Source organism: Crinia signifera, chromosome 1 (assembly GCF_055691185.1).
Source record: "Crinia signifera chromosome 1, ASM5569118v1, whole genome shotgun sequence".
Lineage (NCBI taxonomy): Eukaryota > Metazoa > Chordata > Amphibia > Anura > Myobatrachidae > Crinia > Crinia signifera.
In genome coordinates, this window is record NC_139217.1 from 293950963 (window position 1) to 293976843 (window position 25881).

Below are 25881 nucleotides of genomic sequence, written 5' to 3' on the forward strand. Positions count from 1 at the left end.
AGCAGAGCTTTGAAAATGTGGGTCACCTTCTGTAAAGTCTAATGTGGGTATAAATAGATTTTATTTAGGAGATACCATGCATTTTGGTATGATTAGTACACCACAACATGAAAACTGAAGTAAGATGAATTAATAAATGGCCTTTCTCCCTTTGCAGATGGTCTGTGGTTGACAAGTGGCAGCTTCCAGAACCTCAGGATAAAGTTGTTAGACTGGTCATGACCTGGGCAGGAAGAGAATGTAGTCTGCATCCTAGACCAGATATGGAGATATCAAAGCCAAACAGAAGGCTCCACATCAAATCTGTTGCAGAGGTCAGAGAAAGTGAGGAAAATCCTAAGGCCCATGTGGAGCCAGTAGGATGCATGGATGTATGTGGGTAAGTAATCTGAGACCTTTTATGGAAAGATTTCTGGAAGGTAAAATGAAGTAAAAATAAGTCAATGATTTTGTGTCCCACACATTTATGGTATCAAAGAAGGCCATGACAAGAAGGCCTCACTGTGGCCTGAGCTATCTAGGGTTCCAGAGCAAATCTTGGAGAGGGAAGCCTGAAGTAAAGGCACATTCCATGTCTACTCAGGACCTCTAATAGAAAGAAAACCAATCACTCTTTGAGGAAGGAGAGCAAGGTCGGTTAGATTTAAGACACCTCATTACTTAGAGAGGACAGTATGTCCAAATGCAAGATGAGGAGGTTTACATTTAAAAACATATATAGTAATAAACAAATAACATTATTATTCCTAATAAAGCAGGTGTTCACATGCATATGGACAGAGATTGAAAGTGTATATGGATTTCTCTATCAATTGAACATTTGTGGTTCGTAACTGGGAAGATATATGACATAGACATGTATTGTAGTAGTGTCATAAGCATATAGTCTGAATATTTTGCTCAACTAGAGATTCTCAAGGATGCTTTGCACCCACCATGGGTTGGATGTAAATCGATGTGTAATGGTTAGCATTACTGCCTCACAGCGCTGAGGTCATGGGTTTGATTCCAATCATGGCTCTAACTGTGCGGAGTTTGTATATTCTGCCCGTACTTGCGTGGCTTTCCTCCGGGTACTCCAGTTTACTCCCACAATCCCAAAATATGCTGGTAGGCTAATTTGTCTCACAACAAATTAACCCTAGAATATTTGTGTCTGTGTGTACATGTGGTAGGGAACATAGATTGTAAGCTCCACTGGGGCAGGGACTGGTGTGAATGTTTAAATATTCTCAGTAAAGCACTGCAGAATATGTAAACGCTATATAAGATACTGTTAATAAATAAATAAATAATGTAGTCTGAATTTTTTGCTTGTCTGGAGTTTCCAAAGGATGCTTTGCACCCACCATGGGTTGAATGTAAATCCATTTACTAATGATGAGGTTTTCAGGAAATGGGGTCAGATGTGGTCCCACAGAAACAAAACAATATTTTTTCCATTAATAACAACAAATTTGATGCAGCTATCTTTGGCACAAAATTGTTGCCATGATGCATAGGCATAGCGCAGAATAGCGATAGTCCACTACTCATGCACCCACTAAAAGTTCAACTTGTGGTTGGTCTACAGTAACATAAGTGCAACTTGCACTAGGTGGACAGCGACAAAAGGTAGATACAAGTAAAATATTAACATTGAAAATGTCAACACGTGAAACGGTTGACATGATTTTTGGAAAAACATTGGTGTCAGTGTCGATACCTGAGCATGTTTATCCGCAATTAGTTTAACAAGTACCCTGCTATGGGCCAGGTGCCTCACTCCATTATTGCTTTGCTCGGCAGACTTTATCCTTCCACATTGGAGTCCATATGGATGGTAAAACCTGAAAAGTCCCCAAAAATGGCAAAAAACAAACAAACTGGTCAACCTATTCATGGGTCGAACATTGACAAAGCTACCTTTTTTTCAACCTTTATCATTATTCACCTAGTGCCTTGATGGCTAACCTTGACACTCCAGCTGTTGTTGAACTACACATCCTAGCATGCTCTGCATCAGATTTAGTATAGCCAAATAGCAAAACTGAAGCAGAGCATGCTGGGATGTGTAGTTCAACAACAGCTGGAGTGTAAAGGTTAGCCATCAAGGACCTAAATTAATTTGGCTACTGGCAGTAAAATCTGCTAACAAAAATGTACCTTAATTGAACTTCTAGTTCTAGATACAGTTATTGCTTTCATGCTGCACAGGAACTCTTCAGGTTATGCAGTACGATAACTTGGATAGGTGGGCCAAGTTTTTCTATGTTTCTAAGATTCAAGGTTCCCAGTGTTAAGTAGCAGTTTTCACCAAGTAGGCAGTTGAGATCACTAGGAACAGAACTGTAAAGGCATGCAGAAGATATTGTAAATAACTGTTCTTAGGGCTTAATTCAGACCTGATTGCATGGCACACTTTGTTTGAAAATGGAAAAAACCATGTGAACTGCAGGTGGGGTTGATATAAAATGTGCAGAAACATTTAGATTTGAGTGGGGTGTGTTCAAACTGAAATCTACAGTATGTTGCAGTGTAAAAATAAAGCTGCCATTATTTACCCTGCACAGAAACAAAATAACTAATCCAAATCTAACTCTCTCTGTACATACAAAATTTGCCCCATCTGCAGTGCACATGGTTTTGCCCATTTTCTAACATAATGTACCCTGCTCTCAGGTCTGAATTAGACCTTTGGTGTGATCATGCTGATGCTCAGTAATTTAGCTGTTTATATTTCTATGATAATAATATGGGAGGTAGGACATAGAGCTCATATAAAGTAGTCATCACTAGCCTCCATATGTTTGCCAATACAAATGCTCTGTGCAAATAAGGAAATATACAGTTAGATCAGGATGAGATTTTCAGTTACCAGAACTCCAATTTTATGAACATACTTAGTATAAATAGTCTTGTCGTGGCCCGGCCACGACCACACTGCTTAGCCATTCGGGTCATGTGGTGGTGCCTTGTCCTAGTCCGTGGGGCTGGTAGGTGGGTGGAGGCTGCCACTGTGCCCTGCCCATTTTGCATTCATCTTCCCGGCTGGGGGCTCAGCATGCATCTATGGCCGGTTAGTGCAGGAAGTTCCCGGCTGCATGCCGGGCAATGCCATTTTCCAGTGGACCACCAATGAAAATATAGCTTCTAAGCCACTAGCCAATCCGCACAGGGCATGAGGGTTTAAGCTGGATCACCAGCCCCAGGCTGACGCCAGTGCTTTGCTAGACATTCCCCTGGAAAGTACAGTTTCCTGAGCTCCCTGAAAGCAGTCCAGTGTCTTGCTGAACTCTATGTACCAGTATATTCTTCAATAATTATTATCCTGAATCTGGTCTGGTATCCTGCTGATCCTTCCAATACCAGTATATTCTTCAGTTGTTATAATTATCCTGAGTCTGCTCCAGTATCCTGCTTAACTGTTCCAGTATCAATGTATTCTTCAGATATTACTATCCTAAATCCGGTCTGGTATCCTGCAGAACTCTTCCAGTACCAGTATATTCTTCAGTTATTGTTATACCAAGTCCAGTCCAGTATCCTGTTGAATTCTTCTGGAACCAGCTTGTCTTCTTCAATTGTCTTCACCCAAGTCCGGTCCAGTATCCTGGTGAATTCTTCTTGTACCACCTTGTCTTCTTTAATTGTCTTTATCCAAGTCCATTCCAGTATCCTGGTGAATTCTTCTGGAACCAGCTTGTCTTCTTCAATTGTATTCATCCAAGTTCGGTCCAGTATCCAGGTGAATTCTTCTTGTACCAGCTTCTTCAGTTATCTGCATTCAAGGCCAGTCCGGTATCCTTGTGAACTCCTCCAGTATTAGCCCATATTCTCTTACTACAGCATATCATCCTGGTTCTTTGTCTCACATTCGATTGAACCCTTTGTCTACACCTCTTATGCAAAATACATATCCATCCTGCTACCTTCTTGTCACCAACTGTCAGAGTACCCCAGACCCAAGGACAATAGTTGGATTCATAAAACACTCGGAGTCTGACACTACTGCTCCACTACACTATTTTTTTGGGCTACTGTAGGTACACTTCTGATTGTCTTCTATACAGCTTTAGCAACTATTAATTGTTTTCAGTACAATGTTTCAAAAGTGGTCAAATAAATTAATTAGAATAAATAAAATAGTTTTTATATCTAACAGAAAACAATGAAATATTTTAATGGGTTTGGGATGAAATAAGTATCTAGTTAATTGTACTTCTCTACACAGTGATGCTTGCTATTATTGTAGAGGTAAGAACAGAACTAAGAAACAAGAATTCTAGGTAAAATTACAAATCAAATACATCCTTGAAACAGCTTACCGTAATTAGTAAAATAACCTGTGCCATCAACAATTTGCATTAACAATTGTTTTCTGTATTGTAAAATTGTATTAGTTTACCATGAAAGTCTTGTCTTTATTGAGATATTATCAATACCATTAATGTTTCCATATTGCATACATACTAAACAAATTTTACCATAACCATTAGGAGAGTTATGTTAGGGAATCTCCACAATGCTAAGAGGATGCACTGTAAAATGAATAATTAATGTATTAAGTCATTTATAAGCCACTGGAACCACAAGATTAAATGATGAAGCAGAAAAACAACCATTGTGAAGGGGATGAGATACCACTTAGAACATACAACGGTGTCATTATTCTCATATCTTTTTTTGTGCCATATGGTGCAAGACATATGGGGACATTTACTAAAATTGATTTGGTACAAATAGCAAAGAATATGGTTGTTCATTTTTTTACAATCTATATTTTATGAATGAATACACCACCAAAAGAATATTAATGGATTTCACCATTCACTTGAATGGTGAATCCAAAGTTACAGTACTATCAGGTCATATGTTAAATACGGTCAGTAATTCAGCATAAAATATGTATAGGCAGCACTACTACTTTCTGCAATTGGTGTAGGCATATGTATAGGCAGCACTACTACTGTCGGCAATGCGAATAGGCAGTGCTAATACTGTTGGCAACTGGCATGCGCTAATACTCCATAGGCAGCGCTACTACTGTCGGCAACTGGCGTGGGCATATGTATAGGCAGCGCTACCACTGTCAGCAATTGGCGTGGGCATATATATAGGCAGCGCTACTCCTGTTGGCAACTGGTATGGGCATATGTATATGCTGCGCTACTACTGCCAGCAACTGGTGTGGGCATATTATAGGCAGCGCTGCTACTGTCATTAAATGGTGTGGGCATAGGTATAGGCAGTGCTACTATTGTCAGTAACTGCTGTGGGCCTTATATATAAGCAGCATTACTACTGTCAGCAACTAGTGTGTGTGTTTTTTAATATATATATATATATATATATATATATACACACACACACACAACGCAAGAATCCTATCTTCTAAGGATATGCACGTCACTGCAGTTGTCATCAAAGCATGTGAAGTTTAATTAGCCTCGATGGGCCGTTTCGGGGGACAACCCCTTTATAAAGAGACTTACAAACATATACAAACATAGTGTAACACTCACCATTAAAATAGTACAACGTTTGCCACCATTCCACCCACTCTCAGCTGCCCCATGCCTCCGAGCTGCCCCATGCCTCCGAGCTGCCCGCCTCCCGGACCTGGCACTTAGATCTGATGTCAGTGGCTCCCACTCACTGACGCCATCACCATAGCAACCCAGCCCGGCTGGTGACAGTAATGGTGCGCAGGGAGGACGCCCGCGACTCTCACAATGCTGACACCGTTCCCCTAGCAACCCGGCACAGGCTGCAGCACTGCGGCATGAAGGAAGGCCGAGGGAGCGAAATTTACACATCATATACAGGCATAATACAGAACAAAACAATGTTACATAGACAGAATGTGTAATCGCCCGACCAAGCAGCCCCAACACCAACGGCTCACACCCGTCAATACTGATGCTACGTCATCGGACCCAACACACTCACATGTGATTCATATGTGGGGTCCCCGGAGCTCCCCCCCCCCTCAAAGATGGTCACATAAGTCACATAAAGCCATTAAGATATGTACATAAATATATACTACACCAACAACATAGAAAACATATAGAAAGATATATGCAATTATGGACTAATTTAACCCCAAGGTGGCTGTACTGTTCAGAAATATAAGCCTACAAACAAAAGTTAATGAAAGGGTCAAGGGAAGAGCAACATGAAAGTCAATCCATATACAGATGAAGCCCCTGCCATCCTTGGCTGGGGCTCGCCAGACCCTCCCCGCTGGCGTGCGCCGGCGGCAGGGGCTTCACTGAATTGGGATGTGTGTGTGTCTCACACGCATTCGCATCCCCGTCTCTCGGCAGGGATGCTGTGTGTCCCTGCCCGTCTCTGCTTCAGGGAGACGGGCAGGGTTAGGGGGTGCTCGGGGCGGCGAGGGCGGTGGTCGGCGATGGCGGGGGAGGCGGCGGGGACCGGAGGAAGGCTCCGTTGCCCAGGGGGCACACGAGCATCTCGTGCGCACCCACTGGCGGGGCTGGCGTGAAGGCAAAGATGAAGCCAGCCCCATCTGTATGCACATGATGAAGCAACACAGCAATAGCCTACACACAGGGGCACCACCTCATTCACATAAACGTACGTAAGACTAATTTCTCGTTTAAGCCAAACAGAGCTACTGTACTTAAAGTATGAACCACTTAGCTTCCAATTTTAATAGATGTTTGTATCTATCCCCACCTCTATTGGACTCCATGACATGGTCTATTAATTGATATCTAAGGGAAGCAAGCATATGTCCCTTCTCTCTAAAATGCATGGCTACCGGTTGCTCAGCAACCATGCTGGTCACCTTACCACCCAGGTATGCTTTGATCGCAGACCGGTGCATGGCCATTCTTTCCTTAAATTTGTGCGTTGTCATGCCTACATAACATAAGCCACCCGGGCAGACTATCATGTAAACAACATACTGCGTATTGCAAGTAAGAACTATAGTTTGGTGGAGTGAGGGTCCATAAACTTGGCCGGGATCAGGAAACCACAGGTAATGCACCCAGGGCATTTATAACAGCCTGGTGCTTTATGCATGATTTTAGGATCCTTCAACACATCAAAGCCGGACACATCTGTGTGCACCAAAATATCCCTCAAATTGCGACCCCTAGTGTAACATTATAGGGGACGAATTTTCTTAAATGCTGGCAGTTCTTTATCAGTAGCCAAAATAGGCCATAATGTCTTGCTGGCAATGGGCACAACTGCGCTAGATGTGTCGAATTTAGAGATAAACGGGAAAACCTCCCCTTGGTGCTTGGTTGATGGTTTCAGTAGATCACTTATTTTAAGCTTAAGGGCCCTATCTTTGGCTAACTTTAGAGACTTCAGGGTATAGCCTCTCTGACGGAACTTCTCTACAATTTTGTCCAATTCTGACTCCATTTTTGTTGTATCACTTCAAATTTGCACTGCCCTGACCATCTGGGAATAGGACAACCCTTTCTTTAGCGGAGGGGGGTGGTGACTACTTGCAAGAAGTAGTGTATTGCGGTCGGTTGCTTTGCTAAACAAAGATGTACTGATCATACTGTTCTTAATTATGACTGAAACATCCAAAAAGTCAATCTTTTGATTACTGGTTTTATATGTAGACTTAATGGGTGTGTCAGCCACATTTATTTCTGTCATCATCCTCTCAAAAAGTTCAACCACTCTGTTCCAGAACATAAACAGGTCATCAATATATCTGCAGAACCCCCGGATGTGCTGGCCAAAATTATGTTGAAAGAAAATCAAACAAACACATTTGCATAGGCTCCCATGGCACATCCAACGCCAAACTGAAAATCATCTAGATTGCATAAGATTTCCCACATAGCTGATAGATCCTGCTTGTGTGGTATGGACGTGTATAAGCTTGACACGTCCATCACACACATAATGGTGTGCTCCTGTAACTCATCAAATGTAGCAATATGATTTAAAAAGCTTGTTGTGTCTTTCAGAAATGTGGGTTGGACAGAGATATGTGGCTGTATTAGCATATCTAGCAGTTGTGATACTGGTTGCAGTACACTCCCCTTGGTGGAAATAATCGGCCTAGCAGGGGTATGTGCACTGTCCTTGTGCACCTTAGGCAAGGTATTTTCTACCGGGGTGACGGCTAAAAGCAGGTTTTAAAGCTAAAGCACATTTTTGACTAATCAATCCCTCAACAACCGCTGCATCAATAATGTCAAACAGCTCTTTCTGAAAAGACTGTGTCGAGTTAGATGACAGTTTGCAATATACATTAGAGTCTGCAAATTGTAGATAAATTGCATATCTTCATATGATATCTTAATTTTTTTAGTATTTTAGTAGAGACCTTACGAAGTCACCTCTTCTCTGATGTTTTTCATTTTGAAGTTGTTAATCTAGCCACATATATTTTTTTCAATTTACCAGATTTTTTTTAGGTATAAGTAAAATTTCATGTTACCAAAATTGCCCTAATTACAGGTGTAACCATGATCATCGTTGCTGCAATGTGGCTCTGCAGACCTGTCTGACACACATGTAGGCAGCTACGATGCACCTGTGACTAAGTGTGCTGGGTACCACTTCCAGCTGATGTAAAATGAATAGCCGCAGGAGCAACAAAGATGCACGCATATGCTGGCATGTATGTGCATCGAGGCAAATGTGTGTATAACAGAGACAGATAAATTCCAACCAACCAGATTCTAACTGCCATATTACTGGCTGTTTGTAGAAATGACAGTTATGGGCTTTATCAATCCCCAAGGATTATCACATAAAGTATACCCAATTTGTTTTTAAATGCAGTCTCCTTTTTAGAGAAATTACAAACAAGATTGACCAATACACATTTTCTATTACCAAACACATTTTTCTGTTGCATGTGATATACTTTAAGTCTATTTCTGTTTAAAACAGATTTTTTTTAATACTAGCATCATTTTTTTCTTGTGAGATTATTTACTTCAAAAACCTTAGAGTATCAGTGGTTGCTGCTAAAATTGTATACTTTACATAATTAATTTCAATTTCTCGAGTGCTTGATTCAGCAGAAGGACTTTACAAAATTACATGTTTTTGCATTTCAAATCGCACCTTATAAATTATCCACTTTCTATAAATTTTACAAAATGCAACAAAAAATCCATAGTAATGTTTCTTGATGCTCACTAAGTATTTTTGTAAATCAATTGAGCTGTACATTTTATGTTAAAGACACTGCTTTGGCAGGAGTTCTCCGAGGGTATGAATTATTGATAAGGACTATGCAGTCAGGCCAAGTGTTTCTGAATATATTTCTGCAGAATCTATGGTTTTGTTAAAGAATTTAAACTCTCAAATCAACCTGGCAACATAACTCTTTACCCAATGAAAATATTAAAATATTCTCGAATTTTATGGCTTTGTACCTAGGAAACAATCTCTAATGGACAGAACCCTTTCTGCCAAGAAATGGTCTGTCTGATTATATACACAAGAGAGTGTTGGACTTTGTTCACCATTTCTATTTTAGACTGATAAAATATGTTCATTGTTTTTATGTATTCATCTGAGAAAGACGCATAATATGGTCTGTTGGTAAATCTATTTACCCACTTGTTTTAAAAGATTTTAATGTGAAGAGTGAAGATCAGTAAAGACATTTCAGCAAAGCTTGTTGAACATAATAATTTATTTTGCAGCCATTTCACACGTGAATGAACAAAGGTTTGGACTGGTACAATACTTCACATATCACTTTCATTCAATATCAACCACAGGATTTTTCAATGGGATTTAAATGTAAATCTGGCATGTCTTCAGATCACATAGGTTGGACTGTGTTGGAAATAGATGACTCACTCTTAGCTTTTTTGAATGTATCAAACTCAAATATATATTGTACTCAACTATAACATATTGCTGTAAATTCATGTAAAGGGCCAGCATAATACTGAAATACAAGATTGTCTAGTTTCCTTATGTAACATTAAAAGCTATTGTACATCAGGATGTGCTGCATGAATAATAAAGGTTTCTTCTCCGGTGAGGCAATTGACACCTGAATACTCATGTATGTCTCTATTGTAAAAATGTTTTATTACATATTCTACCCCTTTATGAAGAGTAGCAAGACTTTAAGAATGTATTGCACTGCAAAGCAAACAGATTTGTTGTTTTACAAAATCACAAGGATAAAAATTATTTATATAGAGAAAATTGACCTTATAGTCCAACAATAGAATTTATTCTACATTGTCATTCATTGTGCTGAACACATGTATTCTTATTCACTCTCCTTATTCACTGTCCACATATTTTAACACTTTAAAGTGAAAGGAAACAGAATAGTAATACAGAAGATGTACAATAATTAATAGGTAACAAAAGAGAAAACAATTTGCCTCTGTCATAGTAAAATATACAGTATGTGGCCTGAAACATTTTTATTTATCTATATTTATATAGACATTGTAGGGGCTCTGCACACACTGTGTATATATAATCTATATATATATATATATATATATATATATTTATAATATATATATATATATATATATATATATATATATATATATATGTATATTTATATATATAGACTTCAATTAAGTCTTTGGTCTTTATTTTCGGTAGCAGAAGACGGTATACCAGGTCAGTTCACAGGCCAGCGTAGTACAGCATGCAGCATACAGGTAATCGCAGCATAATACAGACGCTTCCGAAATGCTCCAGTTGTACCTAGCGTAGCCCCACACCCCAGCCTATCACTTGGGCAGATAATTCACCATCAAGAGCATTTACCCTCTGCTCCAGCATCGGACAATCTGCATGGCATCTGCTCTAAATGCCGGGCATTCAAAAGTATCTACTGCCACCGGCACACTACTGCACCCAGCCAATGATTGATGGTGGTATTTGCAGACGCCCGTTCTCCACCTATTTTGGCTTCCACAGGTCAGCCATCATAGAACTGACCTAGCACGCTGGACATACAACACAGCACAACTTTGCCACTACTGTACCCAACCAACCATCAACGGAGGTAATCATACAGCTACATTGCCACACATCTGAGGCAGTGAGTCCAGTGCACGGACCCGCCAGCCAGGCTACAGGTAGCCGCACCTCCACAGTAAGGGATCTGGGACACATGGCTTTTCACAACTAGCCAGCTAACCTCATTTGTTCTTACGCATTCATCGGTCTGCGGAGTGCTGGGTATCCTATTAAACGTTTGCAAAAACCAAATCTTCACCTGTGCTAACTGACAGAATGGATGGGCACAACTTACCACGTTTTTTATGTGCTGCCATTCAGCACTGAACAACTCCATTCAACTATATTTGAAGTACCCTGGTGACATGGAGCGGTGAGTGCATTCCCCATTTCATCCAGGACTATTGCCTATCATTCCTGCATCCCATTTCTTTATCACACATTTTTAACTTTAAGGTACTTGTCTAGTTTCATGGTGGCGGCTTAGGCTACGTTTGAAGCTACGCTAATAGCGTAGCCCAATGGCTGCCTTACTTGTGTACTTTATCCAGTACTGTTACCGGGAACTGCATCTCTGTCCCCGGCATCTCTGGCAAGCCTAGTCAGTGCCTCTCTCACACCACCGGCACCAGCATGATCTCCCCTCTCTTTGGCAGAGAGGGGATCATGGTGGCACCGGTGGAGAGGAACTCCATCTGTTTGAGATGCAGGAGCATCTCAGATGCTCCTGTAATGAGACGCTCCTACGTCTGAGTAGCTATTTCGGCAGGGTATAGCGCGTGTGTCTCCTGTCAAAAGAGGGGGTATGGATGCAAGTTCGTCTTATTCACAATGAAGGAGGCATTGATACCAGTGCTCCATGTTACATATTAGCAAATGCCTCCATTTGAAACCCCCACTATCCACGGCTTTTCAAACCCCAACTATCCACGGCGTTACGCATCCTCCCACCCTTTTCATACCACGTTGGCGTGGAGTTGAATTTATATAGTGTAGCGAGCCACTGAGCCCAAAGTGTGGCGAGGGGACGTAGATTACATGTAAGGTAATCTGCATCCCCTCGCGGGGCTTGCTGCGCTCACCATGCTTCGTACTCGGTGACTCACTACGCTCACCACACTATATATAATTAGCTCCATGCCGATGTGGATAGTGGGGGTATGAAAAGGTCTGGAGGTAGTGTAATGCATCCGCTCGCCACGCTTCGGGCTGCCGTGGATAGTGGTGGTGTTTCAGGAAAACATTCACACCTGCCGTATCATACATCTGAGACAGTAATGACGACATGTGTTAACTTGTAACTGAATTTTAGTTAATAAGAAGAAGAAGAATTAAAGCAACTTAACACATTACAGTACAATCAGTACTTCTGACTGACTATGCTGGATCTGACAGTTATGCTTAAGCGGCCAGGGGAACACTATTATACTTCTGACTGACTTCGCTAACTATGCTGGCCGCAGGAACACTACGCTATGCTACTTCTGACTGACTACGCTACTTCTGACTGACTATGCTAACTACGCTGGGCGCAGGAACTATGCTGATTCTGACATGGATGCTATACTGACGGCGTAACTGCCGCCATGAAACTACACAAGTAACAACTTTAATTCTGTTTTTATATTTTTTTTCTGCAACCCAAGCAATTGCCAGGATGCTGGCCTCCCAATACTTATCAGCAATATCTGAGCTAGGTCATCTCAAAAGGCCATATAAATATATCTCAGATACCCCAGGCTAAAGACTTATTATTCTCTTCATTTTGTATTTAGTACTTTTGTATGTTGTATATTTTAAATTAACAGAGCTATATAGTATCTGTTTGTGTAGCAACTATTATTGCTTATTATTACAATTTATTAACATTTTTAATACTATCCTAATACTATTTGAATACTATTCATTGCATGAATGAGAATACTATTTATTGCGTGAATGTGAATATCAGCAATCCGTTATTTACTCATTTGGAGAACATTTTAAAAAGGATTACATTTATGCATTTGTAGTGGCTAATTATATTATCAGGAGATCACAGGTGCTGTTTATTACACAACTTTGCCTTTGCTATGTTTCCAAAACCTGGGGCGAAATGTAATAGGGTGCGATTTTTAGACATGTGCGATTTTTGGTCAAAAACGGACGAAATCGCACATTTTCCGAAAAAATCGCACATTTAATAGGTTGAAAATCGCGGTAAAAAATCACACTTTTTACCGCGATATCGCACTTTTGGAAGTGGCGATTTTTAGTCACATTTCAAATCGCATCCAGATGTTTTCCCATTATAAAATATACAACTCGCAAATGTAATAGGGTGCGATTTTTGGTAAATAGACCAGGTTCTGACAGGCGAATTTGACAGAACCATGCACAGATCATTGAGATCTGTGCATGGTCCTGTTAATAAAAATGTGTAAAAGTGTTTTTATAAAAAAAAAACGGCGTGGGGTCCCCCCTCCTAAGCATAACCAGCCCCGGGCTCATTGAGCCGGACCTGGTTCCAAAAATACGGGAGACAAAAAGCATAGGGTCCCCCGTATTTCTGAAACCAGCCCCGGACTCTTGGACCGGTCCTGGTTCCAAAAATACGGGGGACAAAAAATCTGGGGGTCCCCCGTATTTTGAAACCAGCACCGGGCTCCAACAGCCCGCGGTGTCATGCCACAGCCGGGGGACACTTTTTATACAAGGTCCCCCGGCCAAAACATGAGCACCGTGGCTGGTAAGCCTTGGACGGGGTACCTGGAGGAGTGGGGACCCCCCCCAATAAAGGGGTCCCCCCAGGCTTCACCCGTCCAGGGCTGAAGCCCAGGGCTGTCACCGGCGTCCGTGGCCAGTGGACGCTGGCCTGGTTAAATCGATCATACTTTCATTGCTTTATACCGGAGAACTACAAGTGCCAGCAGACCTCCCCCGCATTCTGGGACTTGGAGAACCACAAGTCCCAGCACGCGGGGCCTTAATGGGCCCGCTGGGACTTGTAGTCAACCTGTAAAAAGAATGTTTATAAAAAACACACACACAGAGAAGTAAAAGTTTATTACACACACACACCTCACTTTTACACCAGCGTTACTTACCATTCCTGGATCCAGCGCTGGTCTGGCTGCTTCACAGCCGGCTCCCCCCGCACTGACAGGCAGCGGGGAGAACCGGCTTTCTCCGTTGCCTCTAACAGCTTCTGTAGCGCTGTCCCAGTGCTACAGAGGCTGAGAGCGCGATTGGCTGAGCTATGCGTCTCCATGGAGACGCATAGCTCAGCCAATCAGGACTGAGCTATGCGTCTCCATGGAGACGTATCGGCCAATCGCGCTCTCAGCCTCTGTAGCGCTGGAACAGCGCTACAGAAGCTGTTAGAGGCAACGGAGAAAGCCGGTTCTCCCCGCTGCCTGTCAGTGCGGGGGGAGCCGGCTGTGAAGCAGCCAGACCAGCGCTGGATCCAGGAATGGTAAGTAACGCTGGTGTAAAAGTGAGGTGTGTGTGTGTGTAATAAACTTTTACTTCTCTGTGTGTGTGTTTTTTATAAACATTCTTTTTACAGGTGGACTACAAGTCCCAGCGGGCCCATTAATGCCCCGCATGCTGGGACTTGTGGTTCTCCAAGTCCAGCATGCGGGGGAGGTCTGCTGGCACTTGTAGTTCTCCGGTATAAAGCAATGTAACGTATGATCGATTTAACCCTATCAGGCCGGCGTCCACTGGCCACGGACGCCGGTGACAGCCCCGGGCTTCAGCCCTGGATGGGTGAAGCCTGGGGGGGGGACCCCTTTATTGGGGGGGGGGTCCCCACTCCTCCAGGTACCCCGTCCAAGGCTGACCAGCCACGGTGCTCATGTTTTGGCCGGGGGACCTTGTATAAAAAGTGTCCCCCGGCTGTGGCATGACACCGCGGGCTGTTGGAGCCCGGTGCTGGTTTCAAAATACGGGGGACCCCCAGATTTTTTGTCCCCCGTATTTTTGGAACCAGGACCGGTCCAAGAGTCCGGGGCTGGTTTCAGAAATACGGGGGACCCCTATGCTTTTTGTCCCCCGTATTTTTGGAACCAGGTCCGGCTCAATGAGCCCGGGGCTGGTTATGCTTAGGAGGGGGGACCCCACGCCGTTTTTTTTAAACTTTTTTTTTTGCACAAAATCGCATTTATGAAAATGCGCACATTTTCATGACTGAAAATGTGCACATTTTCATGACTAAAAATCTCCCGAAATCGCGGCAAATCGCATTTTTTGCCGCTAATTCGCATCTCATTACATATGCAAATTCGCGGCAAAAAACGCGATTTTTAAAGGTGCGATTTCTGGCGAGTTTGGAACTCGTCCAAAAATCACACCCTATTACATTTCGCCCCTGGTATGGGCTCTCTGCATTACTCTCATGTGGAGAAATGCTGTCTGTGTAACACATTTATTTACATATATATATATATATATATATATATATATATATTCCCAGCGTGGCCAGGCACTTCCACCTAATAACGTTGAGGTTTTGGGTGCTCACACCAAAAAGTACATACACAGTCCCAGCGAGGGTGCCGCACACCAAAAAACTTCTTTCAATCCGTATAAAACAGGTTTATTTCAGCAACGTTTCGATATCACCGCGATATCGTCATCAGGCTTAAACCAGGCAGATCCAGAGATAGGCCTATCTAAAATCTCCCTGTTACCTAGTTTTAAAAGATCCAAAAATCTACGTGATATACTGGTCAAAGCAGATGCTTCACCTGCTTGTGCCAGGAATATCAGTAGCAAAGTAGGATGCATTCGTTGTACTTGTACTACATGCAGTTTTCTCATACCAGGGGCATCATTCAATCATCCCCACACGGGGAAGGCCATTCCCATTCGTCACCTCCTCACCTGCAATACACCTTTTACTGTATACCAAATTGTTTGTCCATGTGGATTAACATATATTGGGAAGACGGAACGTCCTTTCAAGGAACGCATGGCAGCGCACCGATCATCGATACGCAATGCCATAAGTAAAGGTTCTAGCGACCAACCTGTCTCTAGACATTTTTTGACAGCCAAACATGGTCTATCCACATTGAGATATAGGATGATTGACCACATTCCCCCTTCAATCAGGGGGGGGAATCGGGGTCTTCTCCTACTTAAATGTGAGGCTCGTTGGATCGCTAGACTCAATACAGTATCCCCTGCGGGGCTTAACGAATACTCGGGTTCCAGTGTATTATTATAGTCTTGATTAAGTTGACGCATATTGCAAATATCGCCCAAACTTTTACGATACATCTCTGTTACTACATGGGCCCACCGTTTATCCATGCTGCTAGGAGTGTTTTATATATTATACATTATGTGTTGTTTTGATTTCACGTTGTCCTCACAATATGGTGCAATTTATTCATGTTGCATCACATTTTAATACCGTTCACTACTGTGGATATATGTATTTTGATACATTCTTATTACCTTTTCGATTTGTCACTTGTTGTAACTTTATTATTGTTTATGTATTTTTTATGTGTTGGAGACAGTGATCGGGTAGGGAGGTCATCAGCTGGTCCTAATCAGTGGATTCAGCTGTGTGATACGCCGAGCCTGCACACTGATGCGTTGGGGGCGGGATGCGAGTACCGCCTCCTACGCAAAACGTCACTTAGGTTTGATATATATAGATGTTATTATTCACTGTTGTATTGAGCCTGAAGATAATACATACTTGTATTGAAACGTTGCTGAGCACAATAAAATTATTTGCTGTTTGAAGATTTTGTCTGGAGTGCTGCGTCCTTCCCCCGTCTATATATATATATATATATATATATATATATATATATATATATATATAGTTGCATTTTTATGTAGGAGTTGGACTGCCATGATTAAGGGCCTGGACAGGTCTGAAACGTCAGCTTACTACCAAATATTGTGATGGAATAAAATGCATTGATCTACTGCTGTTTGGTGAGTGCCCTGATTTTCTGAGAAATTGTGGATTTGGACCGTATATTCAAATACGAGCCTGATGGGAGCACCACCCAAAGGATTATTAGTAACCATGATTGCATTGGACATAGCATCTTAGCATCTCTTTGCTATGGAGATAAAGCTGCCTGGAGTTCCCACAACCTTACAAACACAATCTTTATGCAATAATAACACACATAAACTTTTTTTTTATAAAAAGAACATTAAAAAAATATGAGAGTGTTTTGCATTGGATCAGACCTCATTATTATTGAGGATTACAGTGGTGTGTGTTAACCCTTGTGTGTATGTTAAATGCTGCAAGGTGTACTGTACATCTCTATGAAAGTGTTCATGATTCTAAAATTGAATTGTGATTGATAAAAAATTGGACTTCTTCACTTGTCTGTGTCCAAAGAACTATAACAGTACAATATGACTTATTGATATATTGGTGTCTATTAAGCCAATGATGTAAATACTAGAAAGTTGGCTCATAGATATCAAAGGTAAACCTTACATTAATTACCAGTCTCTTGCTCTATTGACTAGCCAGTGCATACAGCAAACATATGGAAAATTACAGGAAACATCCAGCCACAGGTTATCATTCAGTCCCTTAGGGGAGACCTTATCCAGTTTATATAACATTTTGTTTCTAACTACTAATTTTATGCCTATGGTGCCTCCTTGCAGGGAGGCTGGCATGTTATCAAAATGGTGAGCAACAGGCTGTTCACTGGTATCACTGGAAAGCACTGCCCAGATTGCAGAACGGTGCTGCGCCATTTGCTCCCTGAACTGCCACTCTGTTTTGCCCTTGAAGAAACTTCAAACTGTGTCTATACAGTGGGGGTTCAGGACTTTATCTCCAGGAAAGTGAATTGCGCAATTTTGGTGATGGCGACAAGTTTTTTCCTCCAGCCAAGTTGAGCCAGGTTGTAAGATCTGTGCCTGACTCCACTGTGGCAGAAGAATTTGCCCTTAAACCACTCATACAAAGCACTCTGACCTATAATCAGAGTCCTAGGATTAGGGAGCCCCATTGTGATTTTTGGAATCAGAAGAGGATGTTTCCCTCTTCCACTAAGATTCCTGACAGAAAGACATTGGATGCTAAATTCCCAGAAGGGAAAATCCAATGTTCTTTCTACTGTATGTTAGAGTTGCTTACCCCAGTAGAGGAGTCTCACGGTATTACTCCAGAAGGTTTTTCAAGTGGCTTAACCCCAGAGGAGGTCCCAGAAACCATTATCCTGAGAGGAGTCTCTATTGGCTTAACCCCAGAGGGAGTCTCAGAAGCCATTACCTTAAAAGGCATCTAAAATGGCTTAACCCCAGAGGAGGTTTCAGAAGCCATTACCTTAAAAGGCATCTCAAATGGCTTAACCTCATAGGGGGTTGCAGAAGCTGTTACCCTAGAAGGGGTATCAAGTGGCTTAATCCTAGGAGGGGGTTCTGTCTGCTCCACCCCAAGAGGGGGTTCTGTCTGCTCCACCCCAAGAGGGGGTTCTGTCTGCTCCACCCAAAAGGGGGTTCTGTCTGCTCCACCCCAGTAGGGGGTTCTGTATGCTCCACCCCAAGAGAGGGCTCTGTCTGTCCAGCCTCAGCTGAGGTCCCAAAGGCCACAGCCTCAGCAGAGGTCCTGAAGGCCACAGCCTCAACAGAGGTCCCGAAGGCCTCAGCCTCAGCAGAGGTCCAGAAGGCCACAAACTTAGAATGGAAACCAAGGGCCACAACCTCAGAAGGTCTTAAAGGCCATAACCCTGGGAGAGGTCTCAAAGGCCATAGCCCCTGGTAGGGTCCAGAAAGGCACAGGCTCAGGAAAAGTTTCTGGTGACATTATTCCTGCAAAGGATTACAGTCCTGATGTCTCAGATGACTTTCAGATGACTTAGTGGATGTCTCCACATCAATTACCTTTGATGGAGAGCTAACCCAATTTTTTGATCTTATCAATAACTATGCCACCATATTAAAGTCAGGACCATATACAGGGGTCACTATGGCTAATATTGTTTACCTCCTTGTCTATGCCTTTAAAGGTAAAATTCTTGAATGGGCTCAGGGGCTGATCACTACTGGTGACACTTGTCTTTAAGATCTCCCATCATTCTGTAAGGCTGTCTTTAAGGAATTTGGTTCTGGTTCTAAGTCATTGGCTGAGAGTTCACAGGAGACTGTTGAGTCAGCACAAAGATCTCAGCCTATTGCCTTCACAACTGGATGTGTTTTCCTGTCTTCTCCCTACAGTCAGTCTCATAAAGGTTCAGTTCTAAGGTGAATGGAACCAGTCTATGGTCTATTCTCAGATTCTGAGACTGATGAGATTACCAATGTATCTGGGCATTAAACTAATAAAGGGAATAATCATCTGGTTGCTTGACCTATATTTTTTGAAGACTTTTTTGACTCAGAAATCTTCCTTCCCTGGTGTCTCCAAATGGGCTTAGGGGAAAAAGAAGAAAAATAAAAAGAATTGCTGACTTGTCCTTGCCTAGTTTAATAATTGGTTTCTTCTTTTGTGTCCTGTGGCCATCATCAAGGAGGGGGAGGGCACTGTTACAAGCTGTGGTCACAGCTTGAGTCTGTTTGGTCTTTGTTGTTGCTATTGTTTCTGTTGTACCAGTATTCCAGGTTCTTATGTATCCTTGTTAAGGATAATCTAGATATTGGGGTCTTTTCACCCCTCATCAAGGGGGGTACTGTTATGAGCCACCGTGGTGGCTTGTGCCTTTCCAGCAGTGCTGATTGGTGTTTGCTCCTTTTATATTCACTGCAGACCCAGACCCTGATGCCAGGTTACTAGCTTTCAGTGTCAGCTTCGTGCTTCCAGAATTCCAGCCTGTTTGTTCGATTTGGTGTCTTATGTTCCAGGCCTGTTTCCCTGTGCATGCAGCCAGCTTCCAGCTTCCATTAGCTGTCTATCCTGCCTCCTGTCTGCTCCACTCAGTCCCGGCTGGGTTTATGTCCGCTATCCTGATGATTCGTCCATTATTAGTTCCTGTTTTTTTTCAGGTGTCTGTGAGTTTTCCTTTGGGAAACTTGGTTCTTTATATAATATAATCTGGTTATTCTGCTTCTTGTCAGTTCTTGCTCTTAGTTTTGCCATGTCTTGTTCTTGGAGTACGCCATATATATATATATATATATATATATATATATATATATATATATATATATATATATATATATATACAGTCCAAAGTCCCACAGAGTAGGACAATAACGGCACTCAACGGATTTGCAGAGTGTGTATATATATATATATACAGTCCAAAGTCCCACAGAGTAGGACAATAACGGCACTCAACGGATTTGCAGCGTGAAAAAACTGTATTAGTATACAGACATGTAGTAAAAACAACGGGTAACGTTTTGGGGGACAAACCCCATCCTCAGACCCTCCTACAGCATCAAGACTCCCCCAAAGTGATCTAATTTATACTTTACCTGAAGCTGCCATGCTCCCCGGGCATCTCAGCCGCATCTGCCGCTGCCGGAAGTGATCAGCCCGCACTTCCGCCCTGGTACACTCAGAGTGTTGCTAGGCAACTCTTCGTTTGCGCTCCACAGGCAGGAAGTGTCAGCTGGTCCCAACACAGTCAGTGGCAAGCAGACGCTGGTGCTGCAGCAGGAGCCTGGGCAGCCAGATAATAAACAAATGCATACTCCCAATGACCTGACTCCATAAGCACTCTGGCTGTGTGGATTGGAAGATTAGGGGAGACCTTATCCAGTTTATATAACATTTTGTTTCTAACTACTAATTTCTTGCCTATGGTGCCTCCTTGCAGGGAGGCTGGCATGTTATCAAAATGGTGAGCAACAGGCTGTTCACTGGTATCACTGGAAAGCACTGCCCAGATTGCAGAACGGTGCTGCGCCATTTGCTCCCTGAACTGCCACTCTGTTTTGCCCTTGAAGAAACTTCAAACTGTGTCTATACAGTGGGGGTTCAGGACTTTATCTCCAGGAAAGTGAATTGCGCAATTTTGGTGATGGCGACAAGTTTTTTCCTCCAGCCAAGTTGAGCCAGGTTGTAAGATCTGTGCCTGACTCCACTGTGGCAGAAGAATTTGCCCTTAAACCACTCATACAAAGCACTCTGACCTATAATCAGAGTCCTAGGATTAGGGAGCCCCATTGTGATTTTTGGAATCAGAAGAGGATGTTTCCCTCTTCCACTAAGATTCCTGACAGAAAGACATTGGATGCTAAATTCCCAGAAGGGAAAATCCAATGTTCTTTCTACTGTATGTTAGAGTTGCTTACCCCAGTAGAGGAGTCTCACGGTATTACTCCAGAAGGTTTTTCAAGTGGCTTAACCCCAGAGGAGGTCCCAGAAACCATTATCCTGAGAGGAGTCTCTATTGGCTTAACCCCAGAGGGAGTCTCAGAAGCCATTACCTTAAAAGGCATCTAAAATGGCTTAACCCCAGAGGAGGTTTCAGAAGCCATTACCTTAAAAGGCATCTCAAATGGCTTAACCTCATAGGGGGTTGCAGAAGCTGTTACCCTAGAAGGGGTATCAAGTGGCTTAATCCTAGGAGGGGGTTCTGTCTGCTCCACCCCAAGAGGGGGTTCTGTCTGCTCCACCCCAAGAGGGGGTTCTGTCTGCTCCACCCAAAAGGGGGTTCTGTCTGCTCCACCCCAGTAGGGGGTTCTGTATGCTCCACCCCAAGAGAGGGCTCTGTCTGTCCAGCCTCAGCTGAGGTCCCAAAGGCCACAGCCTCAGCAGAGGTCCTGAAGGCCACAGCCTCAACAGAGGTCCCGAAGGCCTCAGCCTCAGCAGAGGTCCAGAAGGCCACAAACTTAGAATGGAAACCAAGGGCCACAACCTCAGAAGGTCTTAAAGGCCATAACCCTGGGAGAGGTCTCAAAGGCCATAGCCCCTGGTAGGGTCCAGAAAGGCACAGGCTCAGGAAAAGTTTCTGGTGACATTATTCCTGCAAAGGATTACAGTCCTGATGTCTCAGATGACTTTCAGATGACTTAGTGGATGTCTCCACATCAATTACCTTTGATGGAGAGCTAACCCAATTTTTTGATCTTATCAATAACTATGCCACCATATTAAAGTCAGGACCATATACAGGGGTCACTATGGCTAATATTGTTTACCTCCTTGTCTATGCCTTTAAAGGTAAAATTCTTGAATGGGCTCAGGGGCTGATCACTACTGGTGACACTTGTCTTTAAGATCTCCCATCATTCTGTAAGGCTGTCTTTAAGGAATTTGGTTCTGGTTCTAAGTCATTGGCTGAGAGTTCACAGGAGACTGTTGAGTCAGCACAAAGATCTCAGCCTATTGCCTTCACAACTGGATGTGTTTTCCTGTCTTCTCCCTACAGTCAGTCTCATAAAGGTTCAGTTCTAAGGTGAATGGAACCAGTCTATGGTCTATTCTCAGATTCTGAGACTGATGAGATTACCAATGTATCTGGGCATTAAACTAATAAAGGGAATAATCATCTGGTTGCTTGACCTATATTTTTTGAAGACTTTTTTGACTCAGAAATCTTCCTTCCCTGGTGTCTCCAAATGGGCTTAGGGGAAAAAGAAGAAAAATAAAAAGAATTGCTGACTTGTCCTTGCCTAGTTTAATAATTGGTTTCTTCTTTTGTGTCCTGTGGCCATCATCAAGGAGGGGGAGGGCACTGTTACAAGCTGTGGTCACAGCTTGAGTCTGTTTGGTCTTTGTTGTTGCTATTGTTTCTGTTGTACCAGTATTCCAGGTTCTTATGTATCCTTGTTAAGGATAATCTAGATATTGGGGTCTTTTCACCCCTCATCAAGGGGGGTACTGTTATGAGCCACCGTGGTGGCTTGTGCCTTTCCAGCAGTGCTGATTGGTGTTTGCTCATTTTATATTCACTGCAGACCCAGACCCTGATGCCGGTTATAGCTTTAGCTCCACTTCCCAGGTTACTAGCTTTCAGTGTCAGCTTCGTGCTTCCGGAATTCCAGCCTGTTTGTTCGATTTGGTGTCTTATGTTCCAGGCCTGTTTCCCTGTGCATGCAGCCAGCTTCCAGCTTCCATTAGCTGTCTATCCTGCCTCCTGTCTGCTCCACTCAGTCCCGGCTGGGTTTATGTCCGCTATCCTGATGATTCGTCCATTATTAGTTCCTGTTTTTTTTCAGGTGTCTGTGAGTTTTCCTTTGGGAAACTTGGTTCTTTATATAATATAATCTGGTTATTCTGCTTCTTGTCAGTTCTTGCTCTTAGTTTTGCCATGTCTTGTTCTTGGAGTACGCCATATATATATATATATATATATATATATATATATATATATATGTGTATATGTATATATATATATATATATATATATATATACAGTCCAAAGTCCCACAGAGTAGGACAATAACGTCACTCAACGGATTTGCAGAGTGTGTATATATATATATACAGTCCAAAGTCCCACAGAGTAGGACAATAACGGCACTCAACGGATTTGCAGCGTGAAAAAACAACGGGTAACGTTTTGGGGAACAAACCCCATCCTCAGACCCTCCTACAGCATCAAGACTCCCCCAAAGTGATCTAATTTATACTTTACCTGAAGCTGCCATGCTCCCAAGGCATCTCAGCCGCATCTGCCGCTGCCGGAAGTGATCAGCCCGCACTTCCGCCCTGGTACACTCAGAGTGTTGCTAGGCAACTCTCCGTTTGCGCTCCACAGGCAGGAAGTGTCAGCTGGTCCCAACACAGTCAGTGGCAAGCAGACGCTGGTGCCGCAGCAGGAGCCTGGGCAGCCAGATAATAAACAAATGCATACTCCCAATGACCTGACTCCATAAGCACTCTGGCTGTGTGGATTGGAAGAAGCAGCATCAGCCCGTAATGATACAGTATACTCACCATTCAGGAGCATAACATACCAGCACAAGCACACCGCCGCATCCACCAACACAGTCCCTGGTTGCCATGGGTAACTCGGTCTGTGGAGATAAGAAACAAAGCATAAATTAGACAGTGCAAAAGCGACATAATAAACATTCAGAAAGATACATATGTACACACACAAGGAGAAACATATACATACTGGCAAAGAAGAAAATGTTACGGTTAATCCCATAATGAAATATTAAGCAGTAGAAATGGATCTTATATAAGACTATTAAGGTTGATTTTCTCAATGAGACCACCTGGTTGGATGGTATCCAACCTAAAGATCCACCTAGCTTCAAGGGTTAATAATTGTTTTGCCCTATTAATGCCTCTCATTGACTCGGGAACATGGTCAATCATGAAATATTTTAAGGAGCTTAAAGGGTGACCCATCATCTTAAAATGGCGTGCTACCGGTTGGCCCACTTCCCTGCCCGTGATGGACAGGTTAATGGCCGACCGGTGTAACCCCATTCTCTCACGAAAGGATATATATATATATATATATATATATATATATATATATAGTATTCAGAAAAACAATGGCGGCACTCGTAGGCTTGGTGAGAATTTTTTTTTTATCAAAGCATAAATGGTGCAAAAAGATACCGACGTTTCGGGGATCAACCCCGTTTTCAAGGTGCAGGAAAAAACAACAACCTTCTTTTGCTCACTTATTTATTTATGTAAGTCTTAATTTTCATTTATTTTTGTATTCACACTTATTAAAAACTCCTAATTTTATTTTAATTGGAGTTATTCTCTTTCTTGCAATCACTACTGCACTATTTGGAGCACTACTGTGAACTCATTCGGGGGAATACAAGGTCCAGTTTGGACACTAGCCGGGAAGGTCCTGTTAATCAGCCCCACTAAGGAGGAGGAACAGTACTATTTGATATGCACGTTAATCTTCATTTCACGGTACGCAGAACTTAATTTAAAGTCACAGTGTCACAATCAAAACTTACTACACTATAGAGCGCCATTCTCATATTCTCACCATTTCCTAGATATATATATAGATATGTATATATATCTATATATATATATATATATATATATATATATTTCAAAGGAAATAGTCAACTATCATTTGCTCTCATCCATTACCATGTTTTTGTTCCAACCAGCCAGATTGGACAATAAATCTATAGATGTATGGCAAGCTTTAGATAGAGTGGGGTGTGTTTAAACTGATATCTATTGCAGTGTAAAAATAATGCAGACAGTATTTACTCTGCAGAGAAACAAAATAATACCCGGTACTCTTTACTTAGAAGGGCGCCCACGATTTTGATCGTGGGCATCGTTAGTAAAAAATCTCGGGCATTGAATGCACTAAAAAATCGGGTGCGATCAACCGACGAGATGCCCGAGATTTCCCATAGGGAACAATGTTAAATGTCTCAATTGACCCAATTTTCCTGTTCAATGCCTCAATTGACCCGATTTTTCCATAGGAAACAATGTTAAATGGGCCACAGAGGCCAAATAGGCACCCTGAAGTGTATAATGGCCACCCGAATTGTTAACGCCACCCCTCGATCAACGTCAACCCGATGCGTGCGAGCGCAGCGAGCCCACGAGGGGCGGCGGTACGCGTCCTACGACCTTTTCATACCCCCACTATCCACGTCGGCGTGGAGTTGAGAATAGAAAGTGTGGCGAGCGCAGCGAGCCACCGAGCCCGAAGCGTGGCGAGCGCAGCGAGCCCCGCGAGGGTACGCGGACAGCTGTGAAGCCCGTGAGGGGACGCGGATTCCTGTGACGGTATCCGCGTCCCCTTGCGGGGCTCGCTGCGCTCGCCACGCTTCGGGCTCGGTGGCTCACTGTGCTCGCCACTCTTTCTATTCTCAACTCCACGCCGACGTGGATAGTGGGGGTATGAAAAGGTCGTAGGACGCGTACCGCCGCCCCTCGCGGGCTCGCTGCGCTCGCCACGCTTCGGGTTGACGTTGATCGTGGGGTGGCGTTAACAATTCGGGTGGCCATTATTCACTTCAGGGTGCCTATTTGGCCTCTGTGGCCCATTTAACATTGTTTCCTATGGAAAAATTGGGTCAATTGAGGCATTGAACAGGAAAATCGGGTCAATT